Below are 23,421 nucleotides of genomic sequence, written 5' to 3'. Positions count from 1 at the left end.
CCCTCCCCCATCTCCCCTTTGATAACCGTAAGTCTCAGATTTTCTGATTCAGAAGATGGAGCGTGAGAATTTGCATTACCATAAATTCCCAGGTGATGCTAATGTGGCTGGTCTGGGGACAACACTTTGAGAATCACTGGACTGGATGACCTCCCCGAGATAGTCTCTTTCTGAAACGTTGAAATTGTGTGACTGTGTAGAGTGTGGAGCATGGTGGGGAGTAGTCAGAGGAAATGGAGGGCCAGTATTTTAGCTAGAGTTAGAGGCAGCATCCCAAGGGGCATAGTACATGAATCCCTTTCCTAGTGTACCATGTGCCTGAAATCTTGACCGCAAGGCTCTTGGTTGGCCTAAGGTCCTTGTTGGAATATAAATATACTCTCTGGGAAGAGAAAGCATATAATACCAGTCATTAGTTTCCTGAATCCACTTCCATCATTGACCAGGTCCTGGAGGCCTGGGATATAGGACAAACCGATTTTGTAGGTAAGACAAGGGTTAGAGCAAGGCTTGCTTCTTAGAGAAGGTATCTGACTAGAACGAGGACAGTGGGTACATAAGATATTGAATAGTGACATTGTTGTTTAGTTGCTCAGTCATGTCTGACTCTTTGTGACCCTATTGCCTGCAGCACGCCAGGCTTCCCTGTCCTTTACCATCTCCTAGAGTTTGCTCAAACTCATGTCCATTGAGTTGGTGATGCCATCCAACCATCTCATCCTCTGTCGTCCCCTTCTCCTCCTGCTTTCAATCTTTCCCAGCATCAGGGTCTTTTCCAGTGAGTTGGCTCTTCCCATCAGGTGGCCAAAGTATCGGAGCTTCAGCATCAGTCCTACCAATGAATATTCAGGGTTGATTTCCTTTAGGATTGACTGGTTTGATCTCCTTGCTGTCCAAGGGACTCTAATAGTGTCCTGATGTCATAATGTTTCATTAGTCACTATTCAATAGTGACGTTGAATAGTGATAAAAACCAGCCTTTTAAAACCAGGTAAGCTTTGTTTTTTGTTTTTAAATTTATTTTAATTGGAGGCTGATTACTTTACAATATTGTGGTGGGTTTTGCCATACATTCACAGGAATCAGCCATGGGTGTACATGTGTTCCCATCCTGACCCTCCCTCCCACCTCCCTCCCCATCACATCCCTCAGGGTAGCCCCAGTGCACCAGCCCTGAACACCCTGTCTCATGCATCGAACCTGGACTGGCGATCTATTTCACATATGATAATATACATGTTTCAATGCTATTCTCTCAAATCATCCCACCCTCGCCTTCTCCCACAGAGTTCAAAAGTCTGTTCTTTACATCTGTGTCTCTTTTGCTGTCTCGCATATAGGGTCATCACTACCATCTTTCTAAGTTCCATATATATGTGTTAATATACTGTATTGGGTTTTTATTTCTGACTTACTTTACTCTGTATAATAGGCTCCAGTTTCATCTACCTCATTAGAACTGATTCAAATGCATTCTTTTTAATAGCTGAGTAATATTCCATTGTATATATGTACCACAGCTTTCTTATCCATTTGTCTGCTGATGGACATCTAGGTTGCTTCCATGTCCTGGCTATTTTAAACAGTCCTGCGATGAACATTGTGGTACGTACACATGTCTCTTTCAATTCTGGTTTCCTCGGTGTGTCTACCCGGCATTGGGACTGCTGGGTCGTATGGCAGTTCTATTTCCAGTTTTTTAAGGAATCTCCACACTGTTCTCCATAGTGGCTGTATTAGTTTGCATTCCCACCAACAGTGTAAGAGGGTTCTTTTTTCTCTGCACCCTCTCCAACATTTATTGTTTGTAGACTTTTTGATGGAAGCCATTCTGACCGGCATGAGATGGTACCTCATTGTGGTTTTGATTTGCATTTCTCTGATAATGAGTGATGTTGAGCATCTTTTCATGTGTTTGTTAACCATCTGTATGTCTTCTTTGGAGAAACGTCTGTTTAGTTCTTTGGCCCATTTTTTGATTGGGTTGCTTATTTTTCTGGAATTGAGCTGCAGGAGTTGCTTGTATATTTTTGAGATTAATTGTCCGTTGCTTCATTTGCTATTATTTTCTCCCATTCTGAAGGCTGTCTTTTCACCTTGCTTATAGTTTCCTTCCTTGTGCAAAAGCTTTTAAGTTTAATTAGGTCCCATTTGTTTATTTTTGCTTTTATTTCCATTACTCTGAGAGGTGGGTCATAGAGGATCCTGCTATGATTTATGTAAGAGAGTGTTTTGCCTATGTTTTCCTCTAGGAGTTTTATATTTTCTGGTCTTACATTTAGATCTTTAATCCATTTTGAGTTTATTTTTGTGTATGGTGTTAGAAAGTGTTCGAGTTTCATTCTTTTACAAGTGGTTGACCAGTTTTCCCAGCACCACTTGTTAAAGAGATTGTCTTTTCTACATTGTATATTCTTGCCTCCTTTGTCAAAGATAAGGTTTCCAAAGGTGCGTGGATTTATCTCTGGGCTTTCTATTTTGTTCCATTGATCTATGTTTCTGTCTTTGTGCCAGTACCATACTGTCTTGATGACTGTAGGTTTGTAGTAGAGCCTGAAGTCAGGCAGGTTGATTCCTCCAGTTCCATTCTTCTTTCTCAAGATTGCTTTGGCTCTTCGAGGTTTTTTTGTATATCCATACAAACTGTGAAATTATTTGTTCTAGTTCTCTGAAAAATGCCTCTGGTAGCTTCATAGGGATTGCATTGAATGTATAGATTGCTTTGGGTAGTATACTCATTTTCACTATATTGATTCTTCCAATCCATGAACACGGTATATTTCTCCATCTATTTGTGTCCTCTTTGATTTCTTTCATCACTGTTTTATAGGTTTCTATATATAGGTCTTTTGTTTCCTGAGGTAGATTATTCCTAAGTATTTTATTCTTTCCATTGCAATGGTGAATGGGATTGTTTCCTTAATTTCTCTTTCGGTTTTCTCATTGTTAGTGTATAAGAATGCAAGTGATTTCTGTGTGTTAATTTTATATCCTGCAACTTTACTATATTCATTGATTAGCTCTAGTAATTTTCTTTTTTAAAATTTTTTTTCTGATTATGTTTTATTGTTTGTTGGTTCAAGAAAACAACACCACTTAGGCCAGTGAAAGTAAAATTTTCTTACCAGAAATGTCAAATGGATTCTCCTTACACACCATAAATTATTCAAAATCAGGCCACATTTCATTTTTTTTTCTTTTTTTCACAATTCATGACTAACTTGTACATGTTTTGTGTATCTTTGATTCCCCTGGACTTTCTGATTGCCTTTGTTTTTTTTCTAGTTTGAAAGAGAACACACATTCACCACATGTATAATCTTATCTGGTTCCTTACTTTTTCAGTGCTTTTCCTCTTAGAGGCTTTCTTCTTAGAGTATACTTACTAGTCAGATTTTGCCTGACAGGTCTCTGGCCCTGCTGCACAGTGGCCATCATGGCATTTCTTTTCACTGGAATCCACCTGTAGTTATTGTTCACTCTTTCCTCTTTCTTGGTTTTGACCCTTGTCAGGCTGGAGTGTGGGCTTAGGTAACCTCTTCAGAAAGGGTATGTAGAAAAAACTTTTGAGTCCTTGAATGTCAAGAATGACTTTCCTTTGTCTTCACTCTTGAGTAATATCTTGATACTAATTTCTGTGTTCAAAATGATTTTTCCTCAAGTCTTAGTAAGCCTTGTTCTGATGATTTCTAGCATCCAGCATAGCCCATGCAAATGCTACAGCAAATTCTTCCTTATTTGTGACCCGTTTGTTCCTCCTGGAAGCATTTATCACTGATGTTCTGAGATTGCACATGGGTATTTTTTTTGATGCACTGTTATTCATTCATCCAGGTGGCCCTTTCAGTCTGAAAAGTCATGTGTCTTTTCAGTTCAGGGGAAGTTTCTTCTATTTTTTCTATTCTATCTTTCTAAAATTCTTATGAGTTAGATGGTGGGCCTCTTGAATTGACCCCCTCTATCTGTCTTTTTTAATTTCTTCCCCCACATTTTTCACCTCCCTCTTTCTCTCTGTTTTAAGAGGTTTTCTTGACTCTCTTGCTAACTACTGTTTATTTCAACAGTCAACCTTTTTACTTTCTCAATTCAATTCAGTTCAGTCGCTCAGTTGTGTCCAACTCTTTGTGACCCCATGGATTTCTGGTGGAGACTTTAGGGTTTTCTATGTAGAGGATCATGTCATCTGCAAACAGTGAGAATTTTACTTCTTCTTTTCCAATCTGGATTCCTTTTATTTCTTTTTCTTCTCTGATTGCTGTGGTTAAAACTTCCAAAACTATGTTGAATAGTAGTGGTGAGAGTGGGCATCCTTGTCTTGTTCTTGACTTTAGGGGAAATGCTTTCAATTTTTCACCATTGAGGATAATGTTTGCTGTGGGTTTATTATATATGGCTTTTATTATGTTGCAGTATGTTCCTTCTATGCCTGCTTTCTGGAGGGTTTTTATCATAAATGGATGTTGAATTTTGTCAAAGGCTTTCTCTGCATCTATTGAGATAATCATATGTTTTTTATCTTTCAATTTGTTAATGTGGTGTATCACATTGATTGATTTGCGGATATTGAAGAATCCTTGCATCCCTGGGATAAAGCCCACTTGGTCATGATGTATGATCTTTTAAACATGTTGGATTCTGTTTGCTAGAATTTTGTTGAGGATTTTTGCATCTATGTTCATCAGTGATATTGGCCTGTAGTTTTCTTTTTTTGTGGCATCTTTGTCTGGTTTTGGTATTTAGGGTGATGGTGGCCTCATAGAATGAGTTTGGAAGTTTACCTTCCTCTGCAATTTTCTGGAAGAGTTTGAGTAGGATAGGTGTTAGCTCTTCTCTAAATTTTTGGTAGAATTCAGCTGTGAAACCCTCTGGTCCTGGGCTTTTGTTTGTTGGAAGATTTCTGATTACAGTTTCGATTTCTGTGCTTGTGATGGTAAAACCAGATAAGCTTTGAAGCAGTATATATTAGGAGAATATAAATGCTGATAGATACTGGCAAAGGAAACTAACACTTGCTATACAGTATGCGAAGTTCTAGGAGAGAGGAAAACACAGAGGCCACAGGGAGTGACCATAGGAGCTGCAGAGGGCAGGGATTTTGCTGTGCTGCCTGGCAATGTGACATAGGGACTACCTAAAAACTGTTTCAAAGTTAAACTTTGTCATCAAAGCTGTCTTCATCCTCTTGTACTTATTAAAACTCACTATGTGTCAGAAATTATACTAGATGCTTCATATGAGTCATTACATCTAATATTCAAGAAAAATGTATGAAGTGTGATTGACTTTTACTAATGAGGAAACTGAGATGCAGAGAGGTCCAGTGGCTTGCTCATGGTCACACAGCTGATAAGTAGTACAGCTGAGATGAAAACCCCTGCCTACCTAATACCAAAAATAGCACTTAGAAAATCAACTTTATTTAGTAACACTTTACATACAATAAACTACACCCATTGAAAGAGTGCAGTTCAATAAGTTTTGACATATGAATATACTTATGAAACCAACACCATGACCACGATATAGAACATACCCATCACCTCTAAAAGCTTCCTCCTTCCCTTTTGCTGTCAATCTTTGTCCCCTGCCCAGCCTCAGGCAACCACTGATCTTTCTGTTGCTCCAGATTAGTTTTCATCTCCTAGACTTTTTAAAAATAATGTTCATTTATTTTTGACTGTGGTGGATCTTCGTTGCTGCATGGGCTTTTTCCTCTAGTTGTGGTGAGCAAGGGCTGCTCTCTGGTTGCCGTGCTGGGCTTCTCATTGTGCTGGCTTCTCTTGTTACAGAACACGGGCTCTTAGACCCTCAGGCTTCAGTAGATGTGGCATGTGGGCTCTAGAACGCAGGGCTAGAGTGGTTGTGGTGCACAGGCTTAGTTGCTCTGCGGCATGTGGGATCTTCCCAGACCAGGGGTTGAACCCATGTCCCCTGTATCGGCAAGCAGATTCTTAACCATTGGACCACCAGGGAAGTCTCCTTCTAGACTTTTATATAAAAGGAATTGTGCATTATGTAGTAATATTTTGTATGTCTTCCTTCACTCAGCAGTTTGAGATTCACCCATACTGTTGCATGGATCAGTAGTTCATTCTTTTTATTGCTAAGTAGTATTTCTTTGTAGGGATATATCACATTTTTAATTCATTCACTTGTTGATGGAGGATTTTTTTTAGTTTCTGGTTGTTATGAATAAAGCTCTGTGACTATTTGTGTCCAGCTGTTTGTGCAGACATGTGTTTTCATTCTCTTAGGGAAGTGACTTTCAGTTTCAGCTCTGACATGTAAAGAGATTGGAAGTGATCACTCCCATGCTTACAACAAGGCAAAACTAGACAAACTGAAAATTAGTGACTTTTCTTGGATCAGGTCAGAAAGCAAACTGCCATCCCCAAATCTGCAGAGATAGGTACATACAGAGAGTTACAACATTCAAGATTTGCAGAAGTCACTGGACTCTATAGGATCATTTACTTGGCTAGTAATTTGGACAAATTATTAGAGGTTATAGGGCTTCCCAGGTGGTGTTACTGGTAAAGAACCTGTCTGCCAGCGCAGGAGACATAGGAGACGCAGGTTCGATCCCTGGGTCGGGAAGATCCTCTGGAGGAGGAAAATGACAACTCACTCCAGTATTCTTGCCTGGAGAATCCCATGGACAGAGGCGCCTGGCGGGCTACAGTCCATAGGGTCACAAAGAGTCAGACACGACTGAAGCAACTTAGCATATACACTCACACATTAGAGGTTGTATGTGGCGTAGCACTATAGTGAGAAGCTCCTGGGGGCCACAATCAAAGTGGAACCCCCACACACCTACAGCATTTTCTTCTAGGAACACCACCAGGCTCTCAGAGTGAGGATCTGAGAAAGATGCCTTCTTGGCCTTGGCTGGGGAAGGGGAGCAGGAGCCATTGGAACACATACCTGAAGCCTGTTCCATGACAAAGGCTTCCTCTTTAGGGAAAAACATCTACCATTGAGTGATACTGAAATTTTATCCCACCTGGGAGAAGGAGATTGCTTGCTACCCCCATTCCAGCTACCTCCAGCAATCCTATCAAAAAAAGGTGGGACTTCCCTGGTGGTCCAGTGGTTAAGACTTCGCCTTCCAATACAGGGGTTGTGGATTTGATCCCTGGTCAGGGGAGCTTAGATCCCACATGCTTCAGGGCCAAAATATCAAAACATAAAACAGAAGCAATGTTGTAACTAATTCAATAAAGATTTTAAAATTAATAAATGAGTAAAAATTTCTACATTAAAAAAGACAAAACCATAAAGAACAAAATAGTCAAGAAGGGACAGGGTTTCAATGAAATAGACTGGGAATGCTACAGCTAGTGGAGAGAGTTGGGGACAAGATGGAAGGATAGCTATGCCTCTGGAGGAGGGACAGAAATACTTGTAAAGGCCATAGCCTAGAGATGCAGGCTCATTAAAGACTGAAACTTAATCAGGAGATTATAGAATGCTCTCTTCTCCTACAAACTATTACCACACCAAGTAGTCTACAGTATATTAACTGTTGGTTACAGCTAAAAGAGTTGTGAGACACAGACATTCTGGAAGGAGTTGTACTTGGGGAAGACTAAGATCAAAAGGCAACAAAAGCAAGGATGCTAGAGGAATTTGAAGCCCACTAATAATCTGTTTACTTTAGTTTCTATTGACACAACATGTCTAGTGGTCAACAAAAAAATTATAAAGTATGCCAAAAGGCAAGAAAAAAAGTCTGAAGAGACAAAGCAACCATCAGAATCAGATATGACACAGGTATTAGAATCATCAGACAGAGAATTTAAAATAACTGTGATTGATATATGAAGGGCTCTAGTGGAAAAAATAGATAGCATGCAGGAACAGAGAGGTAATACAAGCAGAAAGATGAAGATTTATATGAGTCAAAAGAAAATGTTAGAAGTTAAAAATAGTAACAAATGAAGAATGCTTTCAATGGGTTTGTTGGCAAAGTTGACATTGCTGAGGAAAGAATCAGTGACTGTGAAGACAGGTCAATAGAAACTTACCAAACTGAAATGCAAAGAGAGAATAATTACTACAACTACTGGTATTAATACTACTACTACTAGAAGAGAACATTCAGGAACTGTGGTACAATATCAGAAGGTATAACATTTCTCTTAGGTAAGAACCTGTGGTAGGCAGAATTCTAAGATGGCCCTCAGGACTCCTGCTCTGTGGTCTACATGTCCTGTATAATTCCCTCCATTGAATGTGGGTGAGACCTGTGAATATGAGGGGAGATCACAGCTATGATTTGATCACATTATATGGCAAAGGTGAAGGGATTTTTTCAGATGTAATTAAGGTCTTTGGTTAGCTTTCAGTTAACCAAATGGATATTATCCTGGGTGGGCCTGATGTAATCAGGTGAGCCCTTAAAAGAGAGTGTCTAGAGGCAGTCTATGCAACTACAAAAGACATGAATTCTGTAGACAGCCACATAATCTTGGGAGAGGACTCTAAACCTCAGATGAGACTGCCACCCTGGTTGACACTTTGATTGCAACTCTGTGAGACCCTGAAGAGAGGAACTAGTTAAACCATATTTGGACTCCTGAATCATGAGAAATGTGAGATTATAAATTTGTGTTGTTTTCAGTCACTGTTTGTAGTAAATTATTATGCCCCACAGAAATATTAATGCATTACCTATGGATGAAATTCTGGGTTCATAGGATAATGGTATATTTAACTTTGTAAGAAACTTCGAAACAGTTTTCTAAAGAGGTTATATCTTTTCACATTCCCACTAGCAACATATGAGAGCATCACTTGCTAACACTTGGTATTGTCAGCCTTCTGAATTTTAGCTGTTCTAGTGGATATGGAGTGATATCTCATTGTGGTTTTAATTGCCTTTCTTTGTTGAGAATCTTTTCATGCACTTGTTGGCCATTCATGTTTCTTCTTTTGTGAAGTGTCTTTTCAAATATTTTGTCCATGTCTTAATTGAATTTTTTCTTATTCTTTTTATACTTTGGATAAATGTCCTCAGTCAGGTTTATATATTTAAATATTTTCTCTCATTCTGTGTCTTAACTTCCCTTTTTCCTAATGGGGCCCTGAACCCTATGAGAGTAAGTTATATATATTGTCATGATCATGGCCTCTTAATACTTTAGTGGATACTTCCTAAGAGTAAGAATATTTTCTTACAAAACCACAGTATAATTATGAAGTTCAGAAAATTTAATACAGATATAACATTTTATTTAACCCACTAATTGTATGCCAATTTTTTAGCTGATTAAATAGTGTTTTCACAGCATTGTTTGCCCCTTCAGTACAGGATCCAATCTAGAGTCAGTTACTGTTTTTTGTTGTCATATCTCTTTAACTTCTTTTAATCTGAAATATTTCCAGAACCTTTGTCTTTTATGACACTGACAGTTTTGGAGAATAAAGTCTCTTTTGAAAAATAGAACATTCCTCATTTGGGGTTTGTGTGACATTTCCTCATGTTTACACTCGGGTGCTGTACCCTTAGTTAGAAGACTAATGAGAGATGCTGGGTCCTTTCTGAGGCATTACGAAGCACATGTAGCCATCTGTCTTTCATTGGTAGTGCTAACCCCGATCACTTTGACCAGGTGTTATCCATTTCTCTACTGAGTGTGCTGTGCTATGCTGTGTTCAGTCACTTCATTCATGTCCGACTCTTTGTGACCCCATGGACTGTAGCCCGCCAGGCTCCTCTGTCCATGGGATTCTCCAGGCAAGAATACTGGAGTGGGTTGCTGTGACCTCTTCCAGGGGATCTTCCTGACCCAGGGATCAAACCCATATCTCTGGCGTCTCCTGAATTTCAGGCAGGTTCTTTACCCATTGAGCCACCTGGGAAAGCCCCTCTCTACTGTATGCTTAGTGTGGTTTCCCTTGCAAATCATAAGGAATCCATGGGAATCGTGTTCCATTAGCAGGGCCTAGCAAGTACAAAGCTCCAGATCAAGAATATGCCTGGAGTGTTGGCAAACCAGCATGAATGCAGTGTGGCTGCAGAGGAGTAGGGGAGGGTGAGCCCAGGAGGAGACATCAAAAAGGTAGGGGGGCAGACCATGAGGGCTTTACAGGCCATGGCAAAGAATCTGGCTTTATACTGACCTGAATGGGAAGTGACTGAAGGTTGAGAAGGAGCTGCCTGTCATTATTTGGTTTTTTGTTATTTTTATTATTTAAAATTTTATTACTGAAAAGGCCCTCACATGTTTGGAGGGCCTGGGTTTCAGTGAAGCAACCCATTCCCAGAAGTGGGCAGCAAGTGGGGACTTAAATTAAGGGGCAAGGCAGAAGCCTAAAGAAGTGCTGGGACCCAAGATCTTGAGTGGACCAATGGGATTTGATGGTGAAGTCCTGAGCACTCTGAGAAGCCCCTTTGGACTTCCTGCCACTAGTGTGCATGAGAGTTAGAACCTAAGTGGGGCTTAGACTACTGATGGGGGCAAATTATCTATTTGGAAGGAGAGGGGAGCTACAGGGACCCAGAACCAGGCAGGGCTCAAGCTCTAGCAGCTGACTCTGTTTTCCATGGTGAGATCACAATACACTTAACAAACAAATCCATCCTCGTGGTACAAGTCCAGGCACCTTCTCTCTCTCATGCCATTCCCACTTTCCACTCTGTCCCTCAGTTGCCAAACATGTAATAAGTTCTGCTTATATACCAGATAATCATAGAAAAACATCTACTTCTGCTTTATTGACTATGTCGAAGCCTTTGACTGTGTGGGTAATAACAAACTGTGGAAAATTCTTCAAGAGATGGGAGTGCCAGCCCACCTTATGTGTCTCCTGAGAAATCTGTATACAGGTCAAGAAGCAACAGTTAGAATCAGACATGGAGCAATGACTGGTTCCAAATTGGGAAAGGAGTATGTCAAGGCTGTATATTGTCACCCTGGTTATTTAACATCTATGCAGAGTACATCATGCGAAATGCCAGGCTGGATGAAGCACAAGCTGGAATCAAGATTGCCAGGAGAAACATCAATAACTTCAGGTATGCAGATGATACCACTCTTATGGCAGAAAGTGAAGAAGAACTAAAGAGCCTTTTGATGAAAGTGAAAGAGGAGAGTGAAAAAGCTGGCTTAAAACTCAACAATCAAAAAATAAAGATCATGGCATCTGGTCCCATCACTTTATGGCAAATAGATGGGGAAACAATGGAAACAGTGAGAGACTTTATCTTCTTGGGTTCCAAAATCATTGCAGATGGTGACTGGAGTCATGAAATTAAAAGATGCTTGCTCCTCGGAAGAAAAGCTATGACCAATGTAGACAGCATATTAAAAAGCAGAGACATTACTTTGTCAACAAAGGTCCATCTAGTCAAGGCTCTGGTTTTTCCAGTAGTCATGTATGGATGTGAGAGTTGGACTACAAAGAAAGTTGAACACCGAAGAACTGATGATTTTGAACTATGGTGTTGGAGAAGACTCTTGAGAGTCCCTTGGACAGCAAGGAGATCAAACCAGTCAATCCTAAAGGAAATTAGTCCTGAATATTCCCTGGTGGCTCAGACAGTAAAGCATCTGCCTACAATGCGGGAGACCTAGGTTCAATCCCTGGGTTGGGAAGATCTCCTGGAGAAGGAAATGGCAACCCACCCCAGTATTCTTGCCTGGAAAATCCCATAGATGGAGGAACCTGGTAGGCTACAGTCCATGGGGTCGCAAAGAGTTGGACATGACTGAGCGACTTCACATTCATTGGAAGAACTGATGTTGAAGCTGAAGCTCCAATACTTTGGCTACCGATGCAAAGAACCGACTCATCAGAAAAGACCCTGATGCTGGGAAAGATTAAAGGCAGGAGGAGAAGGGGATGACAGAGGATGAGATGGTTGAATGGCATTACTGATTCAATGGATGAGTTTGAGCAAGCTCTGGGAGTTGGTGGTGGACAGGGAAGCCTGGCATGCTGCAGTCCATGGGGTCGCAAAGAGTCGGACACGACTGAGCAACTGAACTGATGTACCAGATGATACCTAACCATAGAAGCAGGTCCTCGGAGGCAATGTCTTGCTGTTGTTAGCTAAATTTAAGAAGTGATTCATGGACTTCCCTGGTGGTCCAGCAGTTAAGAATCTACCTTCCAGTGCAGGTTATGTGCGTTTGATCCCTTGTCAGGGAAGTAAGATCCCACATGTCATGGGGTTTAGCTTTAGTGCTGCAACTATAACACTAGTGCTCTGGAGCCCATGGGCCACAACTAGAGAGGAACCTGTGCTTGTGCACTGCAACAAAGGTCCTGTGTGTGGCAACTAAGACCCCATGTGGCTAAAAAAAAAAAAAAAGATGATTCGATGATACTGATTCCAGGATCAATTAATAACTAGTGAGGGTGGAACTAGTGAGGGCAGAAAGTGAAGAAGAACTAAAGAGCCTCTTGATGAAAGTGAAAGAGGAGAGTGAAAAAGTTGGCTTAAAGCTCAACATTCAGAAAACTAAGATCATGGCATCTGGTCCCATCACCTCATGGCAAATAGATGGGGAAAAAGTGGAAACAGTGCCTGACTTTATTTTTTTGGGCTCCCAAATCACTGCAGATGGTGACTGCAGCCATGAAATTAAAAGACACTCACTCCTTGGAAGGAAATTTGCGACCAACCTAGATAGCATATTTAAAAGCAGAGACATTACTTTACCAGTAAAGGTCTGTCTCGTCAAGGCTATGGTTTTTCCAGTAGTCATGTATGGATGAGAGAGTTGGACTTATAAAGAAAGCTGAGCACCAAAGAATTGATGCTTTTGAATTGTGGTGTTGGAGAAGACTCTTGAGAGTCCCTTGGACTGTAAGGGGATCCAACCAGTCCATCCTAAAGGAGGTCAGTCCTGAGTGTTCATTGGAAGGACTGATGTTGAAGCTGAAACACCAATACTTTGGCCACCTGATGCAAAGAGCTGACTCATTTGAAAAGACCCTGATGCTGGGAAGGATTGAGGGCAGGAGGAGAAGGGGATGACAGAGGATGAGATGGTTGGATGGCATCACCGAATCAATGGAAATGAGTTTGAGTAAACTCTGGGAGTTGGTGATGGACAGGGAGGCCTGGCATGCTGTGGTCCATGGGGTCCCGAAGAGTTGGACACGACTGAGCGACTGAACTGAACTGAGGGTAGAATAGGGGGTAAGGGGAAGATGAGGAGTTTTCAGTAGGTATAGTAGAGGGTGGGCTTCCCAGGTGATGCTAGTGGTAAAGAACCCACCTCTCAATGCAGGAGACATAAGAGATGCAGGTTTGATCCTGGGGTTGGGAAGATCACCTGGAAGAGGGCATGGCAACCTGCTCCAGTATTCTTGCCTGGAGAATCCCATGGATTAGAGGAGCCTGGTGGGCTATAGTGCGAAGGGTTGCAAAGAGGTGGACATGACTGAAGTGACTTAGCACACATGTATTCACGTTTAGTAGAGGGTGGAGATTAAGATTATAGGCCCCAGAATTAAACTGTGCTCAAATCCCACCTCTGTTGCTTACTAGCTGTGTGATCTTGGGTGAAAAACATAATCAATTTGTTCCTATGTTTCTTCATCTGTAAAATAGAGCTAATAATAGTACCTGCCTTACAGATTTTTTGTGAGGATTAAAAGGATTAATATATTTAATGCACATAGAACAGAGCCTGATATAATTATTGCTTGTTAAGTATTAGTTATTAACATTATCATTATTGGTGCCCATCTTTGAGGGAATGATTCAGATGAAAGGAATCCCCAGCTATTACTTGCCCCTCATTTTCTTCTATTATACTGAATTCAGAGTCCTGAGTCTTGAATGAGAGCAATGAAAATCACTCTTCCTCTTCATGCATTTGAGCTAAGTTTAGACAGTTTTAAGACACAAACACAATAAAACAAACAAATCAGACCTTGTATGGAGTACATATTTGCTAACATTATCAATTTAATAATTATTCTTTGTGTGTAGAGTTATTTATGAAATGTTGTTGTTTAGTCACTAGGTTGTATCTGACTCTTTGTGACGCCATGGACTATAGCCCGCCAGGCTCCTCTGTCCATGGGATTTCGCAGGCAAGAATACTGGAGTGGGTTGCTATTTCCTTCTCCAGGGGATCTTCCCAACCCAGGGATTGAATCTGTGGCTCCTGCATTAGCAGGTGGATTCTTTACCACTTAGCCACCTGGGAAGCCCCAATTTATGGAATCAGTCCAGTTCAGTCACTCAGTTGTGTCTGACTCTTCGAGACCCTGTGGACTGCAGCACACCAGGCCTCCCTGTCCATCACCAACTCCCAGAGTTTACTCAAACTCATCTCCATTGAGTTGGTGATACCATCCAACCATCTTATCCTCTGTTGTCCCCTTCTCGTCTTGCCTTCAATCTTTTCCAGCATCAGGGTCTTTTTAAATGAGTCAGCTCTTTGCATCAGATAGCCAAAGTATTGGTGTTTCAACTTCAACATCAGTCCTTCCAATGAATATTCAGGACTGATCTCTTTAGGATGGACTGGTTGGATCTCCTTGCTGTCCAAGGGACTCTCAAGAGTTTTCTCCAACACCACAATTCAAAAGCATCAATTCTTTGGCGCTCAGCTTTCTTAATGGTCCAACTCTCACATCCATACATGACTACTGGAAAAACCATAGCTTTGAATAGGTAGACCTTTGTTAGCAAAGTCATATATCTGCTTTTTAATAAGCTGTCTAGGTTGGTCATAGCTTTTCTTCCAAGGAGCAAGGGTCTCTTAATTTCATGGCTGCAGTCACCATCTGCGGTGATGTGGGAGCCCAAAAAAATAAAGTCAGGCACTGTTTCCACTGTTTCTCCATCTATTTGCCATGAGGTGATGGGACCAGATGCCAAGATCTTAGTTTTCTGAATGTTGAGTTTTAAGCCAACTTTTTCACTTTCCTCTTTCAGTTTCATCAAGAGGTTCTTTATTTCTTCTTCACTTTCTGCCATAATGGTGGTGTCATCTGCATATCTGAGGTTATTGATATTTCTCCCTGCAATCTTGATTCCAGCTTGTGCTTCAGCCAGTCCAGTATTTCTCATGATGTACTCTGCATATAAGTTAAATAAGCAGGGTGACAATACACAGCGTTGACGTATTCCTTTCTTGATTTGGAACCCTTCTGTTGTTCCATGTCCAGTTCTAACTGTTACATCCTGACCTACATACAGAATTCTCAGGAGGCAGGTTAGATGGTCTGGCATTCCCATCTCTTGAAGAATTTTCCACAGTTTGTTGTGATCCACACAGTCAAAGCTGTTGGCGTAGTCAATAGAGCAGAAGTAGGTGTTTTTTTGGAACTCTCTTGCTTTTTCAATGATCCAATGGATGTTGGCAATTTGATCTCTGGTTCCTCTGCCTTTTCTAAATCCTTCTTGAACATCTGGAATTTCATGGTTCACGTACTGATGAAGCCTGGCTTGGAGAATTTTGAGCATTACTTTGCTAGCGTGTGAGATGAGTTCAATTGTGCAGTACTTCGAACATTCTTTGGCATTGCCTTTCTTTGGGATTGGAATGAAAACTGACCTTTTCCAGTCCTGTGGCCACTGCTGAATTTTCCTAATTTGCTGGCATATTGAGTGCAGCACTTTCAGAGCATCATCTTTTAGGATTTGGAATAGCTCAACTGGAATTCCATCACCTCCACTAGCTGTTCGTAGTGATGCTTCCTAAGGCCCACTTGACATTGCATTCCAGGACGTCAGGTTCTAGGTGACTGATCACACCATCATGATTATCTGGGTCGTGAAGATCTTTTTTGATTAGTCCTTCTGTGTATCGTTGCCACCTCTTCTTAATATCTTCTGCTCTGTTAGGTCCATACCATTTCTGTCCTTTATTGTGCCCATCTTTCCTTGAAATATTCCCTTGGTATCTCTAATTTTCTTGAAGAGATCTCTAGTCTTTCCCATTCTATTGTTTTCTTCTATTTCTTTGCATTGATCACTGAGGAAGGCTTTCTTATCTCTCCTTGCTATTCTTTGGAACTCTGCATTCAAATGGGCATATCTTTCCTTTTTTCCTTTCTCTTTCATTTCTCTTCTTTTCATAGCTGTTTGTAAGGCCTCCTCAGACAACCATTTTGCCTTTTTGCATTTCTTTTTCTTGGAGATGGTCTTGATCCCTGCCTCCTATACAATGTCACAAACCTCCATCCATAATTCTTCAGGCACTCTGTCTATCAGATCTAATCCCTTGAATCTATTTGTCACTTCCACTGTGTAGTTTGTAAGGGATTTGATTTAGGTCATAGCTGAATGGTCTAGTGGTTTTCCCTTTCTTCAATTTAAGTCTGGATTTGGCAATCAGAAATTCATGATCTGAGCCACAGTCATCTCCTGGTCTTGTTTTTGCTGGACTATATAGAGTTTCTCCATCTTTGGCTGCAAAGAATATAATCAATCTGATTTCGGTATTGACCATCTGGTGATGTGGAGAAGGCAATGGCACCCCACTCCAGTACTCTTGCCTGGAAAATCCCATGGATGGAGGGGCCTGGTAGGCTGCAGTCCATGGGGTCGCTAAGAGTCGGATACGACTGAGCAACTCCACTTTCACTTTTCACTTTCATGCATTGGAGAAGGAAATGACAACCCACTCCGGTGTTCTTGCCTGGAGAATCCCAGGGACAGGGGAGCCTGGTGGGCTGCACAGAGTCGAACACGACTGAAGTGACTTAGCAGCAGCAGCAGCAGCATCTGGTGATGTCCATGTGTAGAGTCTTCTCTTGTGTTTTTGGAAGAGGGTGTTTGCTATGACCAGTGCGTTCTTTTGGCAAAACTCTGTTAGCCTTTGTCCTGCTTCATTCTGTACTGCAAGGCCATATTTGCCTGTTACTCTAGGTATTTGTTGATTTCCTACTTTTACATTCCAGTCCCCTGTAATGAAAAGGACATCTTTTTTGGGTGTTAGTTCTAGAAGGTCTTGTAGGTCTTCATAGACCCGTCAACTTCAGCTTCTTCAGCATTATTGGTCGGATTGGATTACTGTGATATTCAATGGTTTGCCTTGGAAATGAACAGAGATCATTCTGTCCCTTTTTGAGATTGCATCCAAGTACTGGATTTTGGACTCTCCTGTTGAGTATGATAGCTACTCCCTTTCTTCTCAGGATTCTTGCCCACAGTAGTAGATGTAATGGTCATTTGAGTTAAATCCACCCATTCCAGTCCATCTTAGTTCACTGATTGCTAAAATGTTGATCTTCACTCTTGCTGTCTCCTGTTTGACCACTTCCAATTTGCCTTGATTCATGGACCTAACATTCCAGGTTCCTATGCAACATTGCTCTTTACAGCATTGACTTTACTTCCATTACCAGTTACGTCCACAACTGGGTTTTGTTTTTGCTTTAGCTCCGTCTCTTCATTTTTTGTGGAGTTAGTTCTCCACTAATCTCCAGTAGCATACTGGGCACTTACTGACATGGGGAGTTCATCTTTCAGTGTCCTATGTTTTTGCATTTTCATACTGTTCATGGGGGTCTCAAGGCAAGAATATTGAAGTGCCTTGAGCTGTGTGGCACTGGAGCAACTGTGAGGAGATACCCCATGTCCAAGGGCAGAGGAGAAGCCCCAGAAAGACAGAAGGAGGGGCGAAATTGTATTTAGAATCAAACCCCATACCCGCCAATTATGCTCACAGGGCTCAAACATACCTTGTGTGCATCAGGACCCAGAGACCCCACAGAGACTGAGACAGAACTGTGTTTGGGTATCTCCTGAGGAGGTATAGGTCAGCAGTGGACTGCTGGAGGGGCAGGGGCTCTGGGTGCAGTAGACTTGGATATGGCATAAGCCCTCTTGGAGGAGGTCGCCATTAACCCACCACAGAGCCACCAGAACTTACACAGGACTGGGGAGACAGACTCTTGGAGGGCACAAACAGAACCATGTGTGCACCAGGACCCAGGAGAAAGGAGCAGTGACGCCACAAGAGACTGACCCAGACTTGCCTGTGAGTGTCCAGGAGTCTCTGGCAGAGGTGTGGGTCAGCGGTGGCCTGCTGTAGGGCTGGGAGCACTGAAAGTAGCAGTGCGTTCATGGCACCTTTTGAAGGAGGTCTCCATTATCTTCATTACCTCCACCATAGTTTGGCCTCAGGTCAAATAACAGCCCCACCCTTTAAAGATTTACTGAGCATGGCCCCGCCCATCAGAACAAGACCCAGTCTCCCCCTCAGTCAGTCTCTCCCATCAGGAAGCTTCCATAAGCCTCTTATCCTTCTCCATCAGAGGGCAGACAGGCTGAAAAGCTCAATCACAGAAAACCAATCTGATCACATGGACCACAGCCTTGTCTAACTCAATGAAACTATGAGACATGCTATGTAGGGCCACCCAAGACAGACGGGTCATGATGGAGAGTTCTGACAAAACGTGGTCCACTGGAGAAGGGAATGGCAAACCACTTCAGTATTCTTGCCTTGAGAACCCTACGAACAGTATGAAAAGGCAAAAAATTTATGGAATACAAGTACTTTTATGTTTATAATGTGACTGATTAAATATTCACAAAATCCTGTGTGTTGGGCAAGGCAGAGATAATTAGCCCCATCTGACAGAATGGAAAACTGAGGCCAGTAAGACTGTACCTTGTATTATCCCATCCCTAAATAGACCAGAAAGAATAAGAATTTGGACCTTTTAGTTCCAAGCCAGTGCTCTTTCTACTTTACTGGGCAATATCCAGCCCAAACCAATTTTGGCTCCTTTCTGTTGCCAGAATCCTATTCCAGAGTCCTGTTTGGGACACTTGACTCCATCCCCTTCTCTGTGCTTAGTCGCTCAGTCCTGTCTGACTCTTTGCGACCCCATGGACTGTAGCCCACCAGGCTCCTCTGTCCATGGAATTCTCCAGGCAAGAATACTAGAGTGGGTTGCCATGCTCTCCTCCAGGGGATCTTCCTGACCCAGGGATTGAACCTGCATCTCCTGTATCTTCTGCATTGCCAGTTTCCTTACCACCGAGCCATTCTCTATTCCAGGTGAAAGGCTAGGTTTGATATTCCTGAGATCCTTTTTAAGGCTGGGGGAATGAGACACTTATTAAAGAGTCATTCTGGGTTGATGAAATCATCAGTTCCACAGTCCAGGGCTCGTGTGAGTCTTAGGCACCCAGTGCCTGCTTGGCTGAGTGAGCCCTTAGGAGTCCTTGCATGGTAAGTTCAATTGTACCATAAGGGTGGCCATCTACTGTGTCCATCCTTTAGGAAGATTCCTGGAACTCAAGAGCTGGTGCAGTAGACTGGCAGGTCCCTCAGTCTCAAGCTGTGTGAAGCAGCTGGGGCTATTACGGGTGTGCAGTGCTCAGGAAACCTTGCCAAGAATGCAGACAAAAGAGATGTCAGTGGAAGCATCCTTTGTAAATTACATCAGCTACAGATCCCTGGGTGAGTTCAAGGGGGGAAAAAAAAGACTCCATCCATTCAATTGCTCTCTCAGTCTTACTCAGATGCAGTAATCTCACTTCTCAGCACAATCACAATGCATTTGTATCTTTTTATAGCTCAGTCCTAAAGAACTGATCTTGGCATTCCCAAAGCCCCAGAGACCTTCATGCTCTTGTAGTCAAAGCTAAGGCCAACTTGAGGAAGGCATTCTTCCCCCTGACTACCATTCTGGAATGGAATAAAGATGGAAGAAAATATACTTAATTTATATATTTAGCTGCAAAAAGCTTTATTGTTTCCATTTGGTCCAAGACTTGGGAGAGGGCTCCAGCATGGGTAAAAAGCTGCCTAGCAGCTCAAAGACAAACTTGATGCAGAAGCCCTGACATCAGGGGGTCTCCTCAAGGGCCGCTGGGCTCCTAGTCATGCTTGAGAGTGAGCATTTTAAAGAGATATTTGCCCAGCCCAATCGGGGAACCAGCCAACCTGCGAAGGTTGGTCAGGTGGTTGCCATCTTCTTGATGAGTTTCAGCTGCTCCTCCTGGAAGTCACAGCAGTGGGAGTCTGCACAGGCAGAACCCAGGGCACACAGGCCCAAAGGCCCAAAAGGGCCTGGCTCAGATTCTTCCCCATGAGAATGGAGGCTTCCTTAGCATCTTTGGTTTTATCCTACTCATCTTGAGATGGCTTCTGAACGTTCTAGAAGAGGGCTTGGCCGCTCTGCTGGTTTTGTATTCTTCTTGGCCAATTCACAGAAATAGCCCACAACCTCCACAACCACCTTATGGTGGAAGTAGAAGCCCAGAGAGAGGTAGGTGTCAGAGGCCCGTAGATGCATGTTGATCAGTCCGTTGACAGCAGCCTTCGCCTTGGTGGAATAATTCTAAGGAATATGGGAGCTCATGGTTGATTGGTGATAAGGAGTTAAGCTCAAAAAATAGTGTTGGCTGGTCCCAGTGATTGAGGATAGCTGAGTGGCTGATTTCGAAGGCTGTGACTGGTAAAAAGGTTGGAGGGTGGTCGGAGGCTGGAGCAAGGGGCATCCCTGGGTCTGTTTCAACCAAACGTTGTTGAAACAAGAGACAGATCTGTGGGACTGCAGAGTGTACAGCCTATACTTTATTTTTTGTTTAATTTGTTATGGAAAATATCAAACATGTACTGTAGCAGATGACACTCCCATAGCATATCTTTGGTTCATCCCAGATTTTAGCCACAGCTCTGATGGACAGTTTTGTGTCCATCAACTCAACTCACAGTAACAGTATCATCCCTCTAACATGTTCTTCTTGGGCTTCCCAGGTGGCACAGTGGTAAAGATTCCACCTGCCAATGCAGGAGATGTGGTTTCAATCCCTGGGTTGGGAAGATTCCCTGGAGAAGGAAATGGCAACCCACTCCAGTATTCTTGCCAGGATAGTCCCATGGACAGAGGAGCCTGGCAGGCTACAGTCCATGGAGTCACAAAAGAGTTGGACATGACTTATCCACTAAACAACAACAACTTGTCCTTCTACTTTCTGCCTCAGGACCTTTTCCCATACTCTGGGTAACCCACAACCAGTGAGGTGAGATGAATGAATGTGTTTCCCCCCCATACTTTAGGCAGTCAATTTTGGGAGGCATTTTGTATGTATCTCAGCTTGTTCTGGAGAATTTGAGCCCCTACTACTCACAGTGGTGATCTCAATAACATTCTTTTATTGGATTTTCTACCTTCTCTATGTTAGTCTTCCAATTGCCTTCATCCTGATCTCTGGAAGTGACTTCCCAAATAAATTACTAGTACCCATGTCTTTGTCTCAGGCCCTGCTTTTAGGGGACCTAAAGTAAGAAATATGCAAAAATAGATTAAACCATATCGTAAATCCCCACGTACTGATCACTCAGCTCAACAATGATGAACTCAGGGCCAATCTTACTTCATTTATACATCATCCAGCCACAGATTATTTTGAAGCAGATCCAAGATACCACATAAAGATGTACTTTAAGCTGCCTTGAACCTCCTTTCTACTCTGGAAGGTGAGTTTTAGAGGGTAGATTGATCAGATTAATTTGCAGACTTGGCATTTGTCCTTTAGTTTGCAAATATTGTTACTATACCACGATTTTATTCTTAGTATAGAATAATCATACCTGTCTCCTAGTTACAGAATCTGAAAACATCAAGTTTATCTAGCAGCTCCCCTATTCACTGATCCCCGTGGCTCTCTCAGTGTCCACACTACAGTTTAAAACCCAAATGCCTCAGCCTGGAGTTACTCTGGTGTAATAGAGCATTGAACCAAGGGCCAGAACATCTCAGTTTCTAATTAGCAGTATGTCCTTAAGCTAATTAATAATACTTGATGAATCAGAGAATCCACTTCCTCATCTATCTGCTCTGCCAACTTTATAGGATTGTTGGAAGATTAAATGAGATCAGTGTTTGAAGGTCTATTAAACTATAGGATACTCTAATAAAGGTAAGGATCCTTACTCAAAGTCCTCCATAGTTTGGTCCTACTCTCCTTTTCAAGTCTTATTTCCCAGGGTACTCCAATAGAAACCTTCTGTCCCATACCTGCTAGAGTATTCACTTGTTCATTCAGTAAACATTTACTGAGTGCCCAGATGCTGAATTTACGGGTATGAATTAGCAACAATTCTTGACTTACAAAAATACACTGGCTGGAAGGAAGACAGACAAAGGAGTATATTAGCACATGATGAGCAGGGTAAGCTGAAGGTGCTGCCGAGTGCAGCTAGTTCAGGGAAGCTGAGCTGAGGAAGGGATCCAGGAAGGCTTCTTGGAGGAGGTGTTAGCTGAGTTAAGAATGAAAGTTCACCAAGCAGATGGGGGAGGGGAGGCATTATAAGCAGAGGAAATAGTATGAGTTGTTGTGAAACAACTCCAGTCTGACAGAACTGGAGCATGGAATGCAAGGTTTTGCAATGGAGTGGAGAGAGTCCAGTGATGCAGCTAGAATGGTAAGCATGAGTCAGATTAGAAGGATCCTTTTTGTCAAGTACTTTACCCTGAAGGCAGCTGGGAACCTTTGGAAGATTTAACCCTTGGTATATCATCAGAGTTTATTGGACCCAATTTTATTTTCTTTAAGTGTCTATTTTGCACACTTCTAACTAGTTGTAAGGATTATTGTTGTTTTTTTTTCCCATACAAAATATGTTTATTCTTTAATATATCTACTATGTACATATTTTATTTATTTATTTATTTATTAATAAATTTATTTATTTTAGTTGGGCGCTAATTACTTTACAATATTGTAATAGTTTTTGCCATACATTGACATGAATCAGCCATGGGTTTACATGTGTTCCCCTTCCTGGACCCCCCACCCACCTCCCTCCCCATCCCATCCCTCTGGGCCATCCCATTGCCCCGGCCCTGAGCCCTTGTCTCATGCATCGAACATGTTTTTTAAGTACAGAATACAACTTATTCTGTCTTGAAATTACCATATGAGTCCTTTGAACCCTTTAATAAAGTTAAAATACATTATGGTATCTTACTGATCTTATTTTTCTTATATAGACAATCTGTGACTTACGATGGTTAGACTTTATGATGATGGTGTGAAAGCAATATGCATTCAGTATAAACCCTACTTCAAATTTTTATCTTTTCCTGGGTTAACGATATGCTGTAGATACTCTCGTGATGCTGGGTAGCACAGTGGGCCACGGCTCCTAGTCAGCCACTCGATCATGAGGGACAACAAACAAGACACTTACAACCCCTCTGTGCCCACACAGACAGTCTGCTTCTTACTTTCAGTACCATATTCAATAAATTACATGAGCTATTCCACACTTTATTATAAAATAGGCTTTGTGTTAGATGATTTTGCTCAACTGTCAGCTCATATAATTGTTCTGAGCACTTTTAAGGTAGGCTACGCTAAGCTATGGTTTTTTGTAGGGTAGGTGTGTTAGTGCATTTTTTACTTAATATTTTCTACTTATGATGTGTTTATCAGGATGTAACCCCATCATAGGGCTTCTCAGGTGGCTCAGTGGT

At 42.0% G+C, this 23,421-nt stretch overlaps 1 pseudogene; it reads right to left on the bottom strand.

Annotated features, from left to right (window-relative positions):
• Positions 1-19,813: 19,813 nt before the first annotated feature.
• On the bottom strand, positions 19,814-20,298 carry LOC145535814 (ferritin light chain pseudogene; annotated as a pseudogene).
• Between the last annotated feature and the right edge of the window lie 3,123 nt (positions 20,299-23,421).

The sequence above is a fragment of the Giraffa tippelskirchi genome, chromosome X, assembly GCF_054371585.1.
Source record: "Giraffa tippelskirchi isolate mGirTip1 chromosome X, T2T-mGirTip1v1.2.pri, whole genome shotgun sequence".
NCBI classification, from domain to species: domain Eukaryota; kingdom Metazoa; phylum Chordata; class Mammalia; order Artiodactyla; family Giraffidae; genus Giraffa; species Giraffa tippelskirchi.
Note: the sequence above shows the minus strand (reverse complement) of the source record. Positions and strands in the feature narration are given on the sequence as shown.